Consider the following 16,273-nt stretch of genomic DNA (forward strand, 5'->3'; position numbering starts at 1 on the left):
CTTGTGATTCAGAGTTTTCTCTAAAGTATTCTTCTTTGATGACAGTGTAATGTTCTTTTTGTGCTCCTTCCCACCATGTAGATCTGTGGTGGTTTTTTCTAGCAGAGTTTTTCTTGGAGGCTTTTGGGCAATTTTTGGCTAGGTGGCCTGTCTCAAAGCAGGATCGACATCTGAAGAGGACACTTTCATAATCGAGTTTCTGGTTCCACACATAGTCTTTACTTGTTAGGTTTATTTCAGCTGGGAATCCGGCACTGAAGTCCATTTCCACACAGATGCATGCATAGGTGGTTCTGGCATATTCCTCTGTTTCTGGGGACCTGCAGTAAAATTCCCCAATTGCATTTCCAATGACTTTTAGTGAGGAGAGATTCCAGAGATGCAAGGGTAGACTTGGCAATCTCACCCAAACTGGTGCTGAAGTTATGACTGCTGTTGACGGATCGAATGATGGGTTCCATGGCTTCATGAATAGCCCTAATTTTTTCCAAAACCAAGGGCCAGAATCTAGAATACATTGTATGCTTTCAGGATTTTCAAAATCTACTATACAGAAACCCCTAGCACAGGGGTAGATATTAATTTCATCAGAAATGACAGGCTTCCATACCTTCGAGATCCAATATATTTGTGTATGGGATTTAGATTTATTTAAATTATATATATTTATTAAAATATTTTTATATAAATTTTTAAAAATTCAATTCAATTACAATGGTGTGACTATGAGATGCTAGAATTCAATTATTAATTGTTTTGTAGAGTTCTAGTTCTCATTAGAACGAGTCTATTTCCATTAGTTGGGAGGTTGTTGAGGGCTAGTTGATTAAGATATTCTTTCCAAGTACTTAGACTCTTAGATTGGAGTGTGGTTGAGATACTCTTTCAACCGTTACATGTCCAAGATAGTCTTCCAATCCTAAGAAATAGTTTGATGTATTAATATTTGTAACATTATCCATGTAAGTTTAGAGGGCTCGCCACAATTTTGTGTATTGAATAATGTGTACTCTTCCATAACTTAATATGGTATCAGAGTATGATTGGGCCAGAACACCTCTAGGGATGTCCCACGGAAATGAAGAGTAAAAGTTTTTGTGGAGAGTTGATTAGATTTCTATTTTGTTTACCTGTTATGATCTTTGTGCCAAAAAACTCTTAAGAAACTAATAATTATAGTCCTCTTTGAGGAGGAAACCTCCTTTTACAATAAATACAATGTGCAAGACAATATTTGATGATCCTAAGATTATGTTTCTTTAGTGTATATATAGAAGACAAAGGCTACAATTGTAATAGAATGAGACCAAATGGGTTCTACCCTACATAATAAGATAACAATAAAAATGTAGCCACTAAATATCTAGGGCTTAAAAGGGGTTTTTGGGTTAAGATGAGCCTTATATAGTGCCTAACATGCTTCTCTCCTTTAAAGAAGTGTTGTGCTCAACACTTGACTACCATGGTTGTTTGTGCATGAATATCACATCTTCTCATGTTTGTTCTCTCACCAATAGGTTCTTCCATTTGATATGGCACTCAGTAATTGCTCGATTTCTTAGCTATTTAGTCCTTATTTTCAAAATTGTTTCTAGCTCTAGAATTATTTTCCCTTATACATTAATCTCTAGTGGAATAGTTTGGACTAAGATCTTGTCATCGATTACGTTCTTTAAGAAAGAAACATGGAAAACTAGATGTATATGTGAAGATGTAAGAAGCTCCAATTTTTAAGCCATACTTCCAATCCACTACAACACCATCTAGGGGCCATAATACCTCGAAGCTAATTTATTTTCCTTCTTTTTTAGCTTCACATAAATATGATTATATGGTTATAGTCTCACAAATACCAATTCATCACTTAAAATCCCCTTTGACTTTGATGTTGATCTACTTGTTGTCTCATCCTATTTTGTGGCATAACCAAGTTTCCCTTTAATAGTTTTTGAGCCTCTTGTTGGTTTTGTATGTGGTCCTTTACTGCTTCAACCATTATAGTGTCTTTCAAGGATGATGTGATGGATGGAGGATGATATCCATAAATTTCCATAAATGGTGACATTTTTATTCATGCATGGAGATATGCGTTGTACTACTATTTTACTGGTTGGGAAACCATTTGACCCATTGTGTCTATTTAATATATGCAAAGCAACATATATATCTTTCTAAACATTTAATCCCAATCACAATTTTCCTATTAGATTGAGGATGGTAAAATGAGTTGTCAGCCAATTGAGTACCAAAATAAGAAAATAATTCAATCCAAAATTTCCAGTGAAAATTGGTTGTTTGTCACTTACAGTAATCTTTGGTATTCCATGTAGTTTTTGGATTGTTTCCATGAATTCTTATACAAAAGTACTTTCTTTAATATGATGAGAAAGAGAGAAAAAATGGGCATGCTTTGTCATTCGATCTACCGCTACTGTAATGAAATTATTTCTTTTAGAGTTTAGTAGAGCTATAATAAAATCCATTCAAGCTTCTTCCCAATGCTAGCTTGTTATTGATAATGGTTAAATGATCCCTCAGGTCTTGATATTCTCCCTTTTATTTTTTTAGCATACCACATACTCCACCACAATATTTTTCACAGTTGCTTAAGGGATTCTCCCAAAAAACTTTCATTATCCTATGTTACGTCTTAAAAAAACTTGAATTTCATCTTACATGAGAAGTGTGCAATTTTTATATGTATATTTTCACAGTATGTATTCAAGTTTAATGTAATTTCTGGAATTTTGTTGTGTGCAAGTTTATTATGTTCGATGTTTTGAGTGGTTTCACCATCCATCATCACAAACTTAAGAATAGTGAATCAGAAAAGAGTATTAGAGTGGTTATAAAGGGAGGAAAAATATATGTGAAAATTGATATGAATGTTAAGTAGATCTACTAAATAGAGAAAACATTTATATCTCTTAAAGAGTAACTGAATCCAATGCTCGATCCCAGAGTCTACCAAATTCCCTATTCCTATGGCAAGTCCTATAATAGCCAAACTATTAGGTCCTTTAAGGTTTCTTTGAAGAGCACAACACTAACAAAACTCATAACTCCATCTTGAAATTATCCCTAGAAAAAGACACCTTCAAAACCAAGCACCTCATAAGCTTTGACAAAAAAAAAATACTGGCCCTGACCCCTCTCTAGTAAACTTGCCGTATTTATGAAGCCCTGAATGTCGAAATCTAGTCTGACAAATTCAATAGGGAATATCGTTACAAATATAGTGACTCTTGGAAATCCCTTATGCATGATATTATTCATCAATTGTTGACACTTTGGTGATCCCTTCTCTCTACCCCACCTTGCTTTTCCCTTTATTTGATCCTATCCTTACCATCCCCCCCAGTTCCCTCTTATTTCTCCTTTATTTCCCCTTGTGTTTGACCTTCCAACCATTTCTCTGCCTTTGACTTCCCTCCCTAATCTTACAATTTGTCTACTTTCCCCTCCTTTATCATTTCTTATTGATATATAATTAATAAATTAGATTATACTTAGCTTTATTTCGAACTTTATTCGTATTCTTCCTCATTCCTTGACTCTTCACACAAGGGATTCACCTAATGAACCTCTGACCTATCACGTGCGTTCGTCGCATATTAAACAATACCCTTAATCTGACTATATATTCGAAAGTACCCCTAAAAATCACATTATTTAACCCCCTACTAATTCAAACCCAATACACCTTCCAATTTGAAAAACCCCTACTTCCACTAGATATTGTAGGTATCCATTTTTTCATTACCATTTTTTATACCCCTTTATATTTTTTCATTAAAATTGAGCTCCATTTTTTATACCTGCCAATATAAAAACCCTTTACCCCCTATATATTCCCTAATATATTATGTCATTTTTCCTCAATATATATCCCCCAATATGAACCCACATGGTATGGTATTGCTCCTCCATTGAAGCTGCCGTGACCCCTCACCACTTCTTTCCCCTCTCGATTAGTCATTCTCATCCCTTATCATTATCCATAATAATAATAATATTGCTATTATTTATATATGCTTATTATTATTCTTATTATAAATTTTAATTGATATTTAAAACCATAAGTCATTTTTGTTATTAGTATGATATTATTAATAGTAATAATATTTATTAATTATTAATCATTCTCTTTGGGTTGAATTCCCTTTCCAAATATTTTGTCATCGATCAAAATTTCACCATCAATATTTACAAATTCAGATTTCTAACATTTTTTTTCCCTATTTAATAAATCTATTTAATGTTCATATTAACATTCACATAATTGTTTCATCCATTTATAACCACTCCAACACTCTTTTCCGATCCACTATGCTTGAGTCCCTGATGGTGCACATTGGGACCACGTAAAACGTCGAGCACACTAAACTTGCACACAACAAACTTCCAAATATTACATTAAACAAGTGTGTAATTCCAAAAGGACTTGATGTTTGAGTTGATAATTCTTACTTAAGTATAAGCAATCTTGATATTATAAAAATTAAATTTTCCACTTAAATTTTTCTGATGGATTATGTTCCTACTATAGCTATTAAATAATATTACATATCATCTCATATTGATGACATTTTATCCTTGTTTCTTCTACCTAGTTAGATTGCGGAATGTAAATAACACATAGTAAACCATTTGTCTCTTCCTCTTTCCTTGAGAGTGCATCTACCATAATATTTTGATTTACTTTTCTGTAAATAATTTCAAAGCCATAACCCTACATCTTGGTAAAACATTTTTTTTTCTCTTATGAAGATATTATTTTATCCTTGAGTTACTTCAATCTATCATAATATATTATTACTTTTAAGTGTCTTTCTATTAGATATGGATTCCATTTCTTAATTGCATGTAGTATGGAAAAGATATTTTTTTCATTTATGGGTCTAATTTTTCTTTTTCCTTTAATTTCACTAAAGGAAAGGAATCTTTATTTTAGTATAAAAAATGCATGAATTCCATGTCCTAAGGTATCACACTCCACAATGACGATTTTTATGAAGTTAGGTGTCACCAAGATGGGAGTTGTACACATAGCCCTTTTTAGTTCATCAAAATCTTTGGTTTCTTTTTTAGTCCAAGAAAATTCTTCCCTCATCAATAATTTTGTTATTGGTAATGATATTTAACCACAATTCATAACAAACTTGTGGTAATATTGTGTCTATCCTAAGAATGCTTTGAGTTTCTTCAAGGTATCACAGATTTAGCTTTATTTCATAACTTTGATTTTGTTAGGATACATCTTGACACCATCATCATATACTATATAACCCAAATATTCAACCTATTGAACCCGAAAGATACACTTAGAATGTTTTACATATAGGTGTTTCTCTTCCAATAGTGTCAAGACCATATCAACATGTTGTGCATGCTCTTCCCAAGATTTATTGTAGATTAGTACGTCATAAAAAAATACTAGCACAAATTTTTCTTACGGTTTGAAAATAGAATCCATCAAGATTTGAAATGTTAAAGGTGTAATTGTAAGTCCAAATGGAATAACTAAAAACTCATAATGAAATTCATGTCTTCTAAAGGATATTTTGAGAATTTATTCTTGATTCATTTTGATTTGATGATCTCCACAAAGAAAATCCAACTTGTTAAATAAAATTACCCCATGCAATTCCTCTAATAATTCATCCATGATAGAAATAAGAAACTTATCTTTGACTTTAATTTTATTTAGCTATCTACAATCGAGACACAAACGCATTGAAACATCATTTTTGATAACCATCACCGCTGATGAAGAGAAAATGATTTGGATAGGTTTAATGATTCCCATATCTAACATTTCTTAAACCCTACACTCAATCTCACTCTTTTGTGTATGTAAGGCCTAATGATAGGTGGCACACTTCCAAGATGCAAAAAATAGCATCGGCACGATCTCGGATAAGTGGAAGACACTAAGAAATTTCTCCAGATACCTTATCATGATTGTTTATAAATTTTTGGATATCCACTAAAGCAGAGGATATAAATGTTTGAACATCTAATGAACATAATTGTGAAACTACACATTTGTGTCCGTATTTTAGCATTTTTGTCATGCTATTTGTAACACCCTCCTCCCACATCTACCCAAGTAACTAGCTAACCGGGGTAAACATGTGATGAAGAATTACTATGAGATGATTCAACTCCCTATGTAGTAGTTAAGGAAATGGAACCGACACAACACAGACAACCTAGCCTTCTACACATGCGAAGGAACCCCCACAAGCCATCCAACCCATCCAAGTGACCAACCCCTAAGAGAAACTGACGTTTTTATACATTAAAGCTTCACTCACTCCATCGACATGGGCATGTATGCAATTGGGACCCTTTAGTCGCTCCCACAACAAGGCATGCGTGTGACTATGAACTTTTCCAGGTAGTTTTGAGCGAGTGACTCCGGATTTGTGCTATTTTTTCAGGGCCAAGACTTAGGCCACTACCTAGAACTCCATGAAACTTCTAAAAATGAAAAATAACATCAAAACAATGATACAAATGCAAATTATTGAACAAGTACTTGACTGGACCCCTGCTAGCCATGAAAAACATTTCATTAAACATGTCATAAATATGCATCCTACAGGTTTAAAAAACATATATGAGCATATGGGTCTCAAGCTTATATGAAAACTCACTAAGAATAATTGTTTCCTCATCACAATAACTGCATTACCATATGTTAAGCCACATATTCATTGTACATTTAGTGATTAACAAAAACATGACGAGAGCCATACATTTTCACTGTCATAAAACTCATTCATAACTAGGATATAACCAACAGAAATATCAAGCATATAACATCCATATACGCCACATATAAAAAAGTATATTTACCCATAAAATACCAAGGAGAAAGAGAGTTCTTATTAATCATTGCATAAGCTGACCAGATATGGGACTTCAACAAACCACCTGAGCATAAAATTGGCTGAACCAAATATTTCTTTCAGCCAATCATCCCCATGCCATATTCCAAGCATGAATGTGGGATCTCATAAACCAAATTAATCAAAAGCATCCAAGGCTTCTAGAGGCCAAACCACCTCAAGCCTCAACCAGTGATTCCACCTCACGGTCAGACATCACTAACCATCACCAGATTGGTCTCTACCCAAGATGTCTAGGGCTCCAGAGGGTTTGTTCCAACCAGGGTTTCTAGGACTAGTAACTCAACCCACAACTGTTGTCGGGCTTCGAGAGAGTTTGTCCAACCAGGGCTTCTAGCACTAGTAACTCAACCCACTAAGGCATTTGTCTAACCAAGGCTTTCAGGGCTAGTAACTTAACCCAATATATTACAAGGCTTCTATAGAATCTATCCAACCAAGGCTTCGAGGAACTAATAACTCAATCCAAAGCCAAAGGCGCAAGAAAACCAACCAAAAAACAAAAGTAAAGTCCATAACACCATGACTATCTAGGAAATGGCAAGGCTAGGCAAAACCACTCTCAATCTAGTAAATGCTCCATGCCAATGACAAATGATAACCAAATAACCACATGCATATGCCATGCATGCAAAAACTAGGAAGTAAATCATACATGCAACTCAGTAACTGCAAGAAAAATCCACTATAATTGTTGATCCTGATGTCCTATTGCACTTTCATTCTTTTCCTTTTCTTTCCTGCTCCAAATACCAAGTATGACACACTCCTCCAAGAATGCTCCAATAAAACTCTAAGTTCCCAAGAGTATGAGAGAGAGAGAGAGAAAATGAGAGCTCGAAAACTGAATTGATCAAAATCCATGAATTGATCCCCAAAAGCCTTTTTATTAATGAGGCCTCTATTTTTTTCAATTTTCCATTATTTTCCTTCATTTTCCTCCTCACATGCAACCTGTGACCTTTCACCTTCCTTTTCTCCTAATTTTCATTATTTTCATAAATAAATGCTAATAAATTCCACTTTACCTTTCCAAAGCCTTAGCCATTTCCTTTGACAATTTCCATAGACATTAATTAGTGACAAGTGATCCCCATAACTATGTTTCTACCCAACATTTAGCTTGGAATACATGTCCCATGAACAAGGTCTTATTTTACCTTTATTAGTTTTTACATGGATTTTTGACCAGGGATATTACATTATCAAAGCTTGTGACTTTTATGGGTTTGTCTTGGATACCTCTAAGATCAATTTTCTTTCCTTCTAAGAAAAGGATTATGAAAATATCTTGAAAATTGAGGGCCATTGTTCCCAATTATTGTAACCATTAGACCCATAACATAATATTAGGAAAGCCCACTTTGATCACAAACATGAGACTAAGCAATAAATGCTTCCCCATATTCACCTTAATGTTATGGCACTTCCTTGAACAAATTATGGTAACTCTATCTATAATCATCACTTGAAATTATAGTGTTGGATATAAAAAACAACTAAGAAGTTTTTCCAATTTGTAATTGATAGAGTTATGGGTACTGCTTGAATTAATCAATGTTGCTATCTTTTACCTTTTGATAAATCCTTCAATATTGAGGGTATGTGGAGTACTAATATTGGCCAATGCATGACAAGATATTGTTGGAGTAGTTTTTCCTAGCTCTAGATCTTGTGAAGTTTCCACTTCTTGATATTCTTGATCTCCAGAGTCTATAAAAAATATTTTTTTATCAATTAATTTATACACTTAAATATACCTATTGTCACTACTAAAACATAGTTCCTTTTCTTTTATTCGATCCATTTATTGAGGAGTCAATATTTTCGGTTTAAGAAAGGGAGTATTATTTTCTCTATAATTATTAGTGACCAATTTTCTAGTGTGAATATTTTTACTTCAAAATTTCCTTGCGAGACTAAAAACATGATCTAGTGATTTAGGTTCAAAGAGACACACCTCATGTTGGATACTTTCCTTTAATTTTCCCATAAATGTGCCTAATAAATTATCCTCTAAAATATTATTTTCTCTTAGACTCAACCTTTTGAATTGTTTATTGTTCTCTATAACCAGACCTTTTTATCGAAGATTTACCAATTTACTAAAGAATGTGTATCTCTTAATATCCCCATAATGTGATATCAATTCCTTTATAAAAATTGACGAGGATACAACATCATTCTTTTTTCTTTCATGAAGTCATTAATACCATACATGTCGGTATTCTTCTAAAAAAATTGAGGCAATATTTAACTTTTTGTAAGGATGCGACTTGATGTATATTACAGTATTTCCCCATCTCAAATATCCATGTTACATGATCATTACCATCAAATTTACTCATATCAATATTGAAAATGTATTAGTTCATTGCTGCTAACTTCAATCCCTGGTGATGTGGATCTTTGATTGGAAGTTCATGATTATGGTTTTAAGATTCAAAATTTGTGCTCTGCAATTGTGATAGCATACTCATCCATATGAGATTGTTTCTCAATAACATGATTCTCCTTATGTTTATTATTTCTTTATATTTCCACATTCCTTTTATTTTGTTGTAAGCTTGGTAATACTTTCTCTATTAATATTAACTAACCATAATCAAGTTTTTCCAATAGTATCAGGTGGCCTCAACCTGCCCATGGGAAGCCAGGTTGGCCACTTATCAGCATTAAAAGCTATCCAAAATTTGAATAAGTCTTTTTCTATCATCCTTGCAACATTAGCTATTATATCTGTACTGAACAAAAACTTTGGAAAGTAAAAGCTACTTGGCATGAAAATAAAATTTTATCTGGAACTCTGTTTTACTCATCGTCTAAAGACTCCACTGGGGTTGAGGCTTTAGCACTGGATCCCAGCATCTCGCTTCTCCTCATGTCCTGCAAGCTTTGCTCGATCCTACTCAGTGCCAGGTTGTTTCGGTAGGATTGAATCTGAATTGCTGCTATCTCCCTGAGGAGATCCGCTCTGCTAGGTTCCTTCATTTTGGTTTCCTCCTGTGCCTCCTATCCTTTATTTACAACCTGTTCTTTGTTGAGTGTCATATCTCAGGCCACTACATTCTTCATAACCCAGTATTGTTGGATTGTTTGCCTGAATAGAGTATGGCGGCCACGGGTGTTCCCCGGGTCTTGTACCATGTCTTCCCATTCTTCTGTGGGAATATCCTGGTTGGTGATGCTGTCATTTAGTTCCCTCTCCCATCTCGCTATTTGCGCTCTTACCTCTGGTGGATTACCAACCATGTACGCATCGATAAGGGTCTTCATATGCTCCTGTCCCATCTTCCTACCTCGCTTGCATTGGTCTCTGCTCTAGGACGCTCCCACCCCACCGGTGGTCCATTTCCGTGCGTTGCCTGCTCCTTTGTTGCTCTTTTTAGCCACCTCTTTTCCTTCTCTTGCCATTCTTGCTTTGTCCCGATTGTAGTTTTCTTCGCCGAGTTCTCTCTCCTATGTATGATTTCTTGCCTCTAAACTGTGTTGTACACATATTATAATTATACCTAAAACAATACCATAAGAAGTATTAGTAATATGAAAGTACACTTCCCATTCTATCTTATATTTAAGTGTTCAAGGTTTGGTCTCTCGCTCAAGTCTTGGTAGCTTGAGATTGCCTCCCTTCTCCCTCAGATTTCCCCCTAACAGTTCTTGGGTTAGCATTCTGCAGCCTCTCGAATATTCTTCTCTCAGATTCATCTCTCCCCGTCTACCCTCACTCAGATGGTTTACCTTAGAAGGCCTACTAGGGAGTCTATAAAGGGAGAACTTGTCCCTCTTCTGTTTTGTGCGAGGTTTCTTCTTTATGTTCTCACTCCTCTCTATTGTCTTCACTCGAATTGAGCCCCTGATTATCCTCTCAGTGTTATTCTAGATATTCCAATTAGGTTTATGAGTAGCCCAGTTATCCCTGATCTTATCTAATGTGGCCTCTAAGATAATTTCCCCTCTATACCAGCTACCTAAATTATTCCCTCCATGCCTCAGGAGCCACCTGGCTAGAGCTATATTCTTTCTACCTTCTCTCTTACCCAGTTCTCTCTTCTCTCCCTGGCCTCCCTCCTTCCCTCTCTCCGCTTTTCAAATTCAATTCTTTATATTTTACTTCTCTCTCCCTTTCATCTTTGTTCCTGACCCAGTTAGTGTTCCAGGAAACCTTGGTTCCGTCTCTTTCTGAGTCCTGATTTTCTGAAGTCTATTTCCCGAGTATCTTTGAAATTGGCAATAGTGTAATTATAATGTTAAGGATATTGAGGAATACATACCTTCGACTTGAGTTGATGTGACTGCATCCACCAGCCTACGTCTGTGTTCTACGTCCACCACCTTTCTTTGCTCTTGCCCTCGCTCTCTCTTTCTACATGCAACCATCATCTTTCTCACTTAACTTTTGTTTTAACCTGTTGTCCCTGCTATCTTTCATCACACCTCCCACCTATCCTCCTAATTCTCCTACCGCCCTTTCCCTCATTCCTACTCCTCGAAATGATGACCCTCTGACGCTTCCAGCTCTGTCCCTCATTAACTCCCTCATGCTTCCGGCTACTCCTGCCACTTTCTGGCTTCGATTTGCCTGCCCGCTCATTGGTCCCCAGGCTTTCCTCTCTTCCTTCCATTCTCAACCACACATGTCTTCTTTCTGAGCTTTCTTCCTCCCTGCCTTGTCCTTCTTCCTGCCCTTCCTGCTATCCTCTGCCCCCACATCTCGATGTGCCCTCCGTCCTTACACCCGAGTGAATGATTCCTGACATCTCCACCTCCCATCGCCTCTGGCCCACCTCCTATTCTCTATCACACCCCGATCGGGGGTTCTCCTCTTACTCCTTGTCTTATTCTAGGATCTCCACTAGTTTCCTCATTCCCTCCATTTGTAATAACTCTTCTCCTCTTATATCTAGGTTTCTACCTACTTGGCTGCATCCCCAGTTTGCAAGATTATCCGCTACCACATTTCCCATCCTTTGAACATGTGTTGGGATGATGTTCCTATCTGTCAAATTAACTCGCTGATCTCTTGGACTAGCCTTGCGGTCCTCCAGCTTTGGCTGATTTTTTCCCAGTGCGTTCCTTGCTAGAGCTTCTTCACCATATCTATCGCCATTTTCGAGTCTCCTTCCACCTGCAGTCTTTGGAACCTCTTCCTTACCACAATTTCCATTCCCCTCTTCAGAGCATGAAGCTCTACTTTGTTGTTGCTCCCATTGCCACAGTCCATAGCGAATAATCTGATCGTTTTCCCTTTATCATCTCTAAATATTCCTCCTGTCCCCGCCACCCCAGGGTTCCCTTTTGCAGCTCCATCGAAATTAAGTTTGATAAATTATTTTTGAGGCCATTTATAACAATTTGCAGACTCACCATTGGGGGGATGATGCTTCCACGAGGAGGCATTTAGCATACTACGCTTCAAGTTCATACATTTCATTATTCTTTCTTCCTGTGGATTTATTTTCCAATCCTCCTCATACCATTTCTCTGCCAGTATCGTCTTGCGTATGTTCTAGATTATTTGTTTCCATATTTCTTCTTCAATTCTTCTTTCTTGTTTTAGGATCAGCTTATTTCTTTCCTTCCATATTGCCCACAGGACGAACCCCAACGATAATCTCCAGGCTCGATTGAGGATTGTGTTTTGGTAAGGCTTTTTCCACCAATTATCCATTGTTGTTTTCATGTTGTTTGGATTCCGATCACTTACTCCGAAGAGTTGATTATGGTTTTTCCATACGTTATCACTGTATCTGCAAGCATTGGTCATGTTCTCCATTGTTTCTGCTTGTTCTTTACATAAGTTGCATATCGAAGGTCCTTGTAGCCTTTTTTTTTGTAACTGATCCCATGTAAGTGTGCGCCCATGGCGGAGTATCCACATGAAGAAGGCGACTTTCGGCCATGTCTTTTCTTGCCATATACTCTCCCATATATGTGTCTCCTATTGCCTGTGATGTTCTGCTTGTAGTTGATAGCCCTCTTTAATTGTGAACATCCTTTTAATCCTATATCCCCATCTTAGAATGTCTGACCCCTCTGCTTTTGCAATTTTCCAGGTTGCCATCTCTTTCTCATATAACTTCCATTGGAGTCTTTCTGGAGGTTCTGGCTAGTCCTGTTTTTGTTTCCACTTTCTCCAATATTCTCTAGGTTCTATGCTCCAGATTTTTTTTTAACTGTTTGTTCTCCATGGATATTGTTATATTGATAGACTTCTTCTAGCTTAGGATTATTGATTATTTTTTCTCTCTGTTTCCACACTTCTTCCCAGAATTTGGCTTTGTTTCCTCCTCTAATTTCCCAAAAACTATGGTTTCTAATCAAATTTCTATTGTCTGAGGCTAAGTTCCATATTGCTGATCCTTTCTTGTTGTCTTGGAGTCTCAACTTTCCTTCTATTGATCTTGGCATGCCATACTTTCTCTCCCATAATTGTTTCGATAGGTTGTTATGCTCTTAACCTGCAAAATGATACCCAAATACAAAATATGTGAAGAAAAGATACCCAGAACACAGAATAGCAATGATTTTATTATTCAGAGAGTAATGTTCACTTTCCTCTTCGAGGGGGCAACCTCCAATAGAGCAGAGCTCGACTACAAAATAAGACACAATGCTCCTCGCAGGGAGTCTCTATCCTTTATATATGACTCATACATGCAATACCATGGGCCAATACCATGGGTTTTATTAATACCATCTATCTAATACTACGACCCATTTGCAACTAACTGTGGTACCGTCATTAATTGCGGGTTAACCACTTACAAATATTAATATGGGCTTTATTGACTTTTGACTATGACGTGATCCCATGACATAAATAAGGGGGTTAGGGTGGGACCCTAACATGCCCTCCCCCTTAAGACTAGCCTTTTCCTCAAGGCTGAAGCTGTGGAAACTGTTGAAGAATAGTGGCTGGTTCCCAAGTTGCATCTTCCGGAGAGGTGTCTTTCCATTTGACGAGGACTTCCTTAATCATGCGGCCGCGCAGGTGCTTGTCTCGTGTGTCTAGAACCTGTTCGGGTTGAAGCCAGATTGACCCTTCTTCGTCCAATTCAGGTAGACTGGTTTGAACTCGGCAATTGTTCCCAATCACTTTCTTGAGGCACGATACATGGAAAACTGGATGGATTTTTGCCGTAGGTGGCAAAGCCAACTTGTAAGCCACTTCTCCAATGCACTGAAGTACTTGGTATGGTCCGTAGAATTTTGGAGAGAGCTTTTGACAACCCTTGTCTTTGAGTGATGTTTTCTTATATGGTTGCAGCCTCAAAAATACCTGATCCCCTTCTTGAAATTGGCGCTCTGAGCGATGCTGGTCTACCTGTTGCTTCATGCGGTTCTGAGCTTGATGAAGATTCTCTCTAAGATGGGCGAGCGTAGTTGCGCGGTGTTGTAGGAGTTGATCCACTGCTTGTACTTTGGAGCACCCCTTGAGATAATAAGTAGGGGAAGGCGGAAGTTGACCGTATACTGCTTCATAGGGAGTCATTTTGGTGGTGGCATGATAGTTGGTGTTATACCACCATTTAGCCAGAGGTAACCACTGCACGCAAAGGTGTTGCTTTTCTGAAGTGAAACACCTAAGTTAGGTTTCTAGACATTTGTTGACTGCTTCGGTTTGACCATCTGTTTGCAGATGATATGAAGTACTGAGTTTGAGTTGAGTGCCTTGAATTCTGAAGAGTTCCTGCCAAAAATTACTGGTGAAGATTGGGTCGTGGTCGGACACAATAGAAGTGGGCATGCCATGCAATTTGAAGATCTGATCCATGAAATATTGAGCAACCAAAGTTGGTGTAAATGGGTGGGGTAGGGCACAGAAATGAGCATACTTCGACAGTCGGTCCACCACCACCATGATGACTGACTTGTTCCCGGACTTTGGAAGACCTTTAATGAAATCCATAGAAACCTCCGTCCAAATTGATGCTGGAATGGGCAATGGTTGTAATGTGCCTAGTGTGTTGACGGTTTCCCCTTTGTGGCGTTGACAGACATCACATTCTGCTACGAAGGTGAGGATGTCCTTTTTCATGCCTGTCCAAAAAAATGATCTTCTGGTGCGAACATACGTCTTCTGAAAGCCCGAATTCCTGCAATGGGAGATGAGTGCAATTCTGCCAAAATGCGACTTTTGAGGGTGGATGTTGGTGAGATTACGACTCTGTCCTTGTAGAGAAGAATATCATTCTGCCACGAGTAGCCCTTGGTGGAATTAGGATCTACCTGCAATTGAGAAATGAGTTGGGAGAGCCCGGGGTGTGAAAACCATTCCCTGCGAGCCTCTTCAATCCAGTCTGGAATGGGGAGGGAAATTGCGAGAAAAGTACTTTCCTCCTCAAATTGGCGAGATAATGCATTTGCTACACTATTGTCTTTCCCTTTCTTGTAAATGATCTCATAATCATATCCCAACATTTTGGCTAACCATTTATTTTGTTGTGGGGAGGATACGCGTTGCTCCAAAAAATATTTAACACTGTGATGATCTGTGTGGATTTGGAAATGTTGCCCCAATAAGTAAGGTCGCCAGGTCTCGACTGCATGTAAGATGGCCATCATTTCCTTCTCATAGGTAGATTGGCCCAGACTCCTCCCACTGAGTTGTTGGCTTGTGAAGACCAACGGTCGCCCTTCCTGCATTAAGACCGCCCCAATACCTGTACCCGAAGCATCACATTCAATGAGAAAGGATTTGGTGAAGTCAGGTAGTGCTAAGACTGGAGTGGAACACATGGCGTTTTTGAGAGTGGTAAATGCCTATTGTACTTCCTCGTTCCAGAAGAAGGAATTTTTCTTTAGGAGTTGAGTGAGGGGTTTCACGATGCGGCCATAGTTGCGGACAAATTTACGATAATAGCCTGTGAGACCCAAAAATCCTCGCAAACTCTTCAAGGTCTTAGGTTGAGGCCATTCTTGCATTGCTTGGATCTTTTTGGGGTCCACCTTGACACCTTCATGCCCCACAATGTGGCCCAAATACTCAACTTCTTCCATGCCAAACGCACACTTGGACATCTTGACAAATAATTGATGCTTGCGGAGCAGTTGCAAGAGTAGATCTACATGCTGAAGATGTGCAGCCCAAGTGCCACTATAGATGAGGATGTCATCGAAGAAGACAAGGACAAATTTTCTGAGATATGGTTTGAGAATGTGATTCATAAGGCTCTGAAAAGTAGAGGGGGAATTACAAAGACCAAATGGCATGACCAGGAACTCATAATGGCCTTCATGAGTTCTGAAAGCCGTCTTGGGAATGTCGACTTCCTTCATGCGAATTTGGTGGTAGCCTGAGCGAAGATCCAACTTAGTGAAGAATTGAGCCCCATTGAGTTCGTCCAACAAAT

Source organism: Pinus tabuliformis, chromosome 6 (genome assembly GCF_031772625.1).
Source record: "Pinus tabuliformis cultivar Carrire ecotype Pingquan chromosome 6, CPIR1, whole genome shotgun sequence".
Lineage (NCBI taxonomy): Eukaryota > Viridiplantae > Streptophyta > Pinopsida > Pinales > Pinaceae > Pinus > Pinus tabuliformis.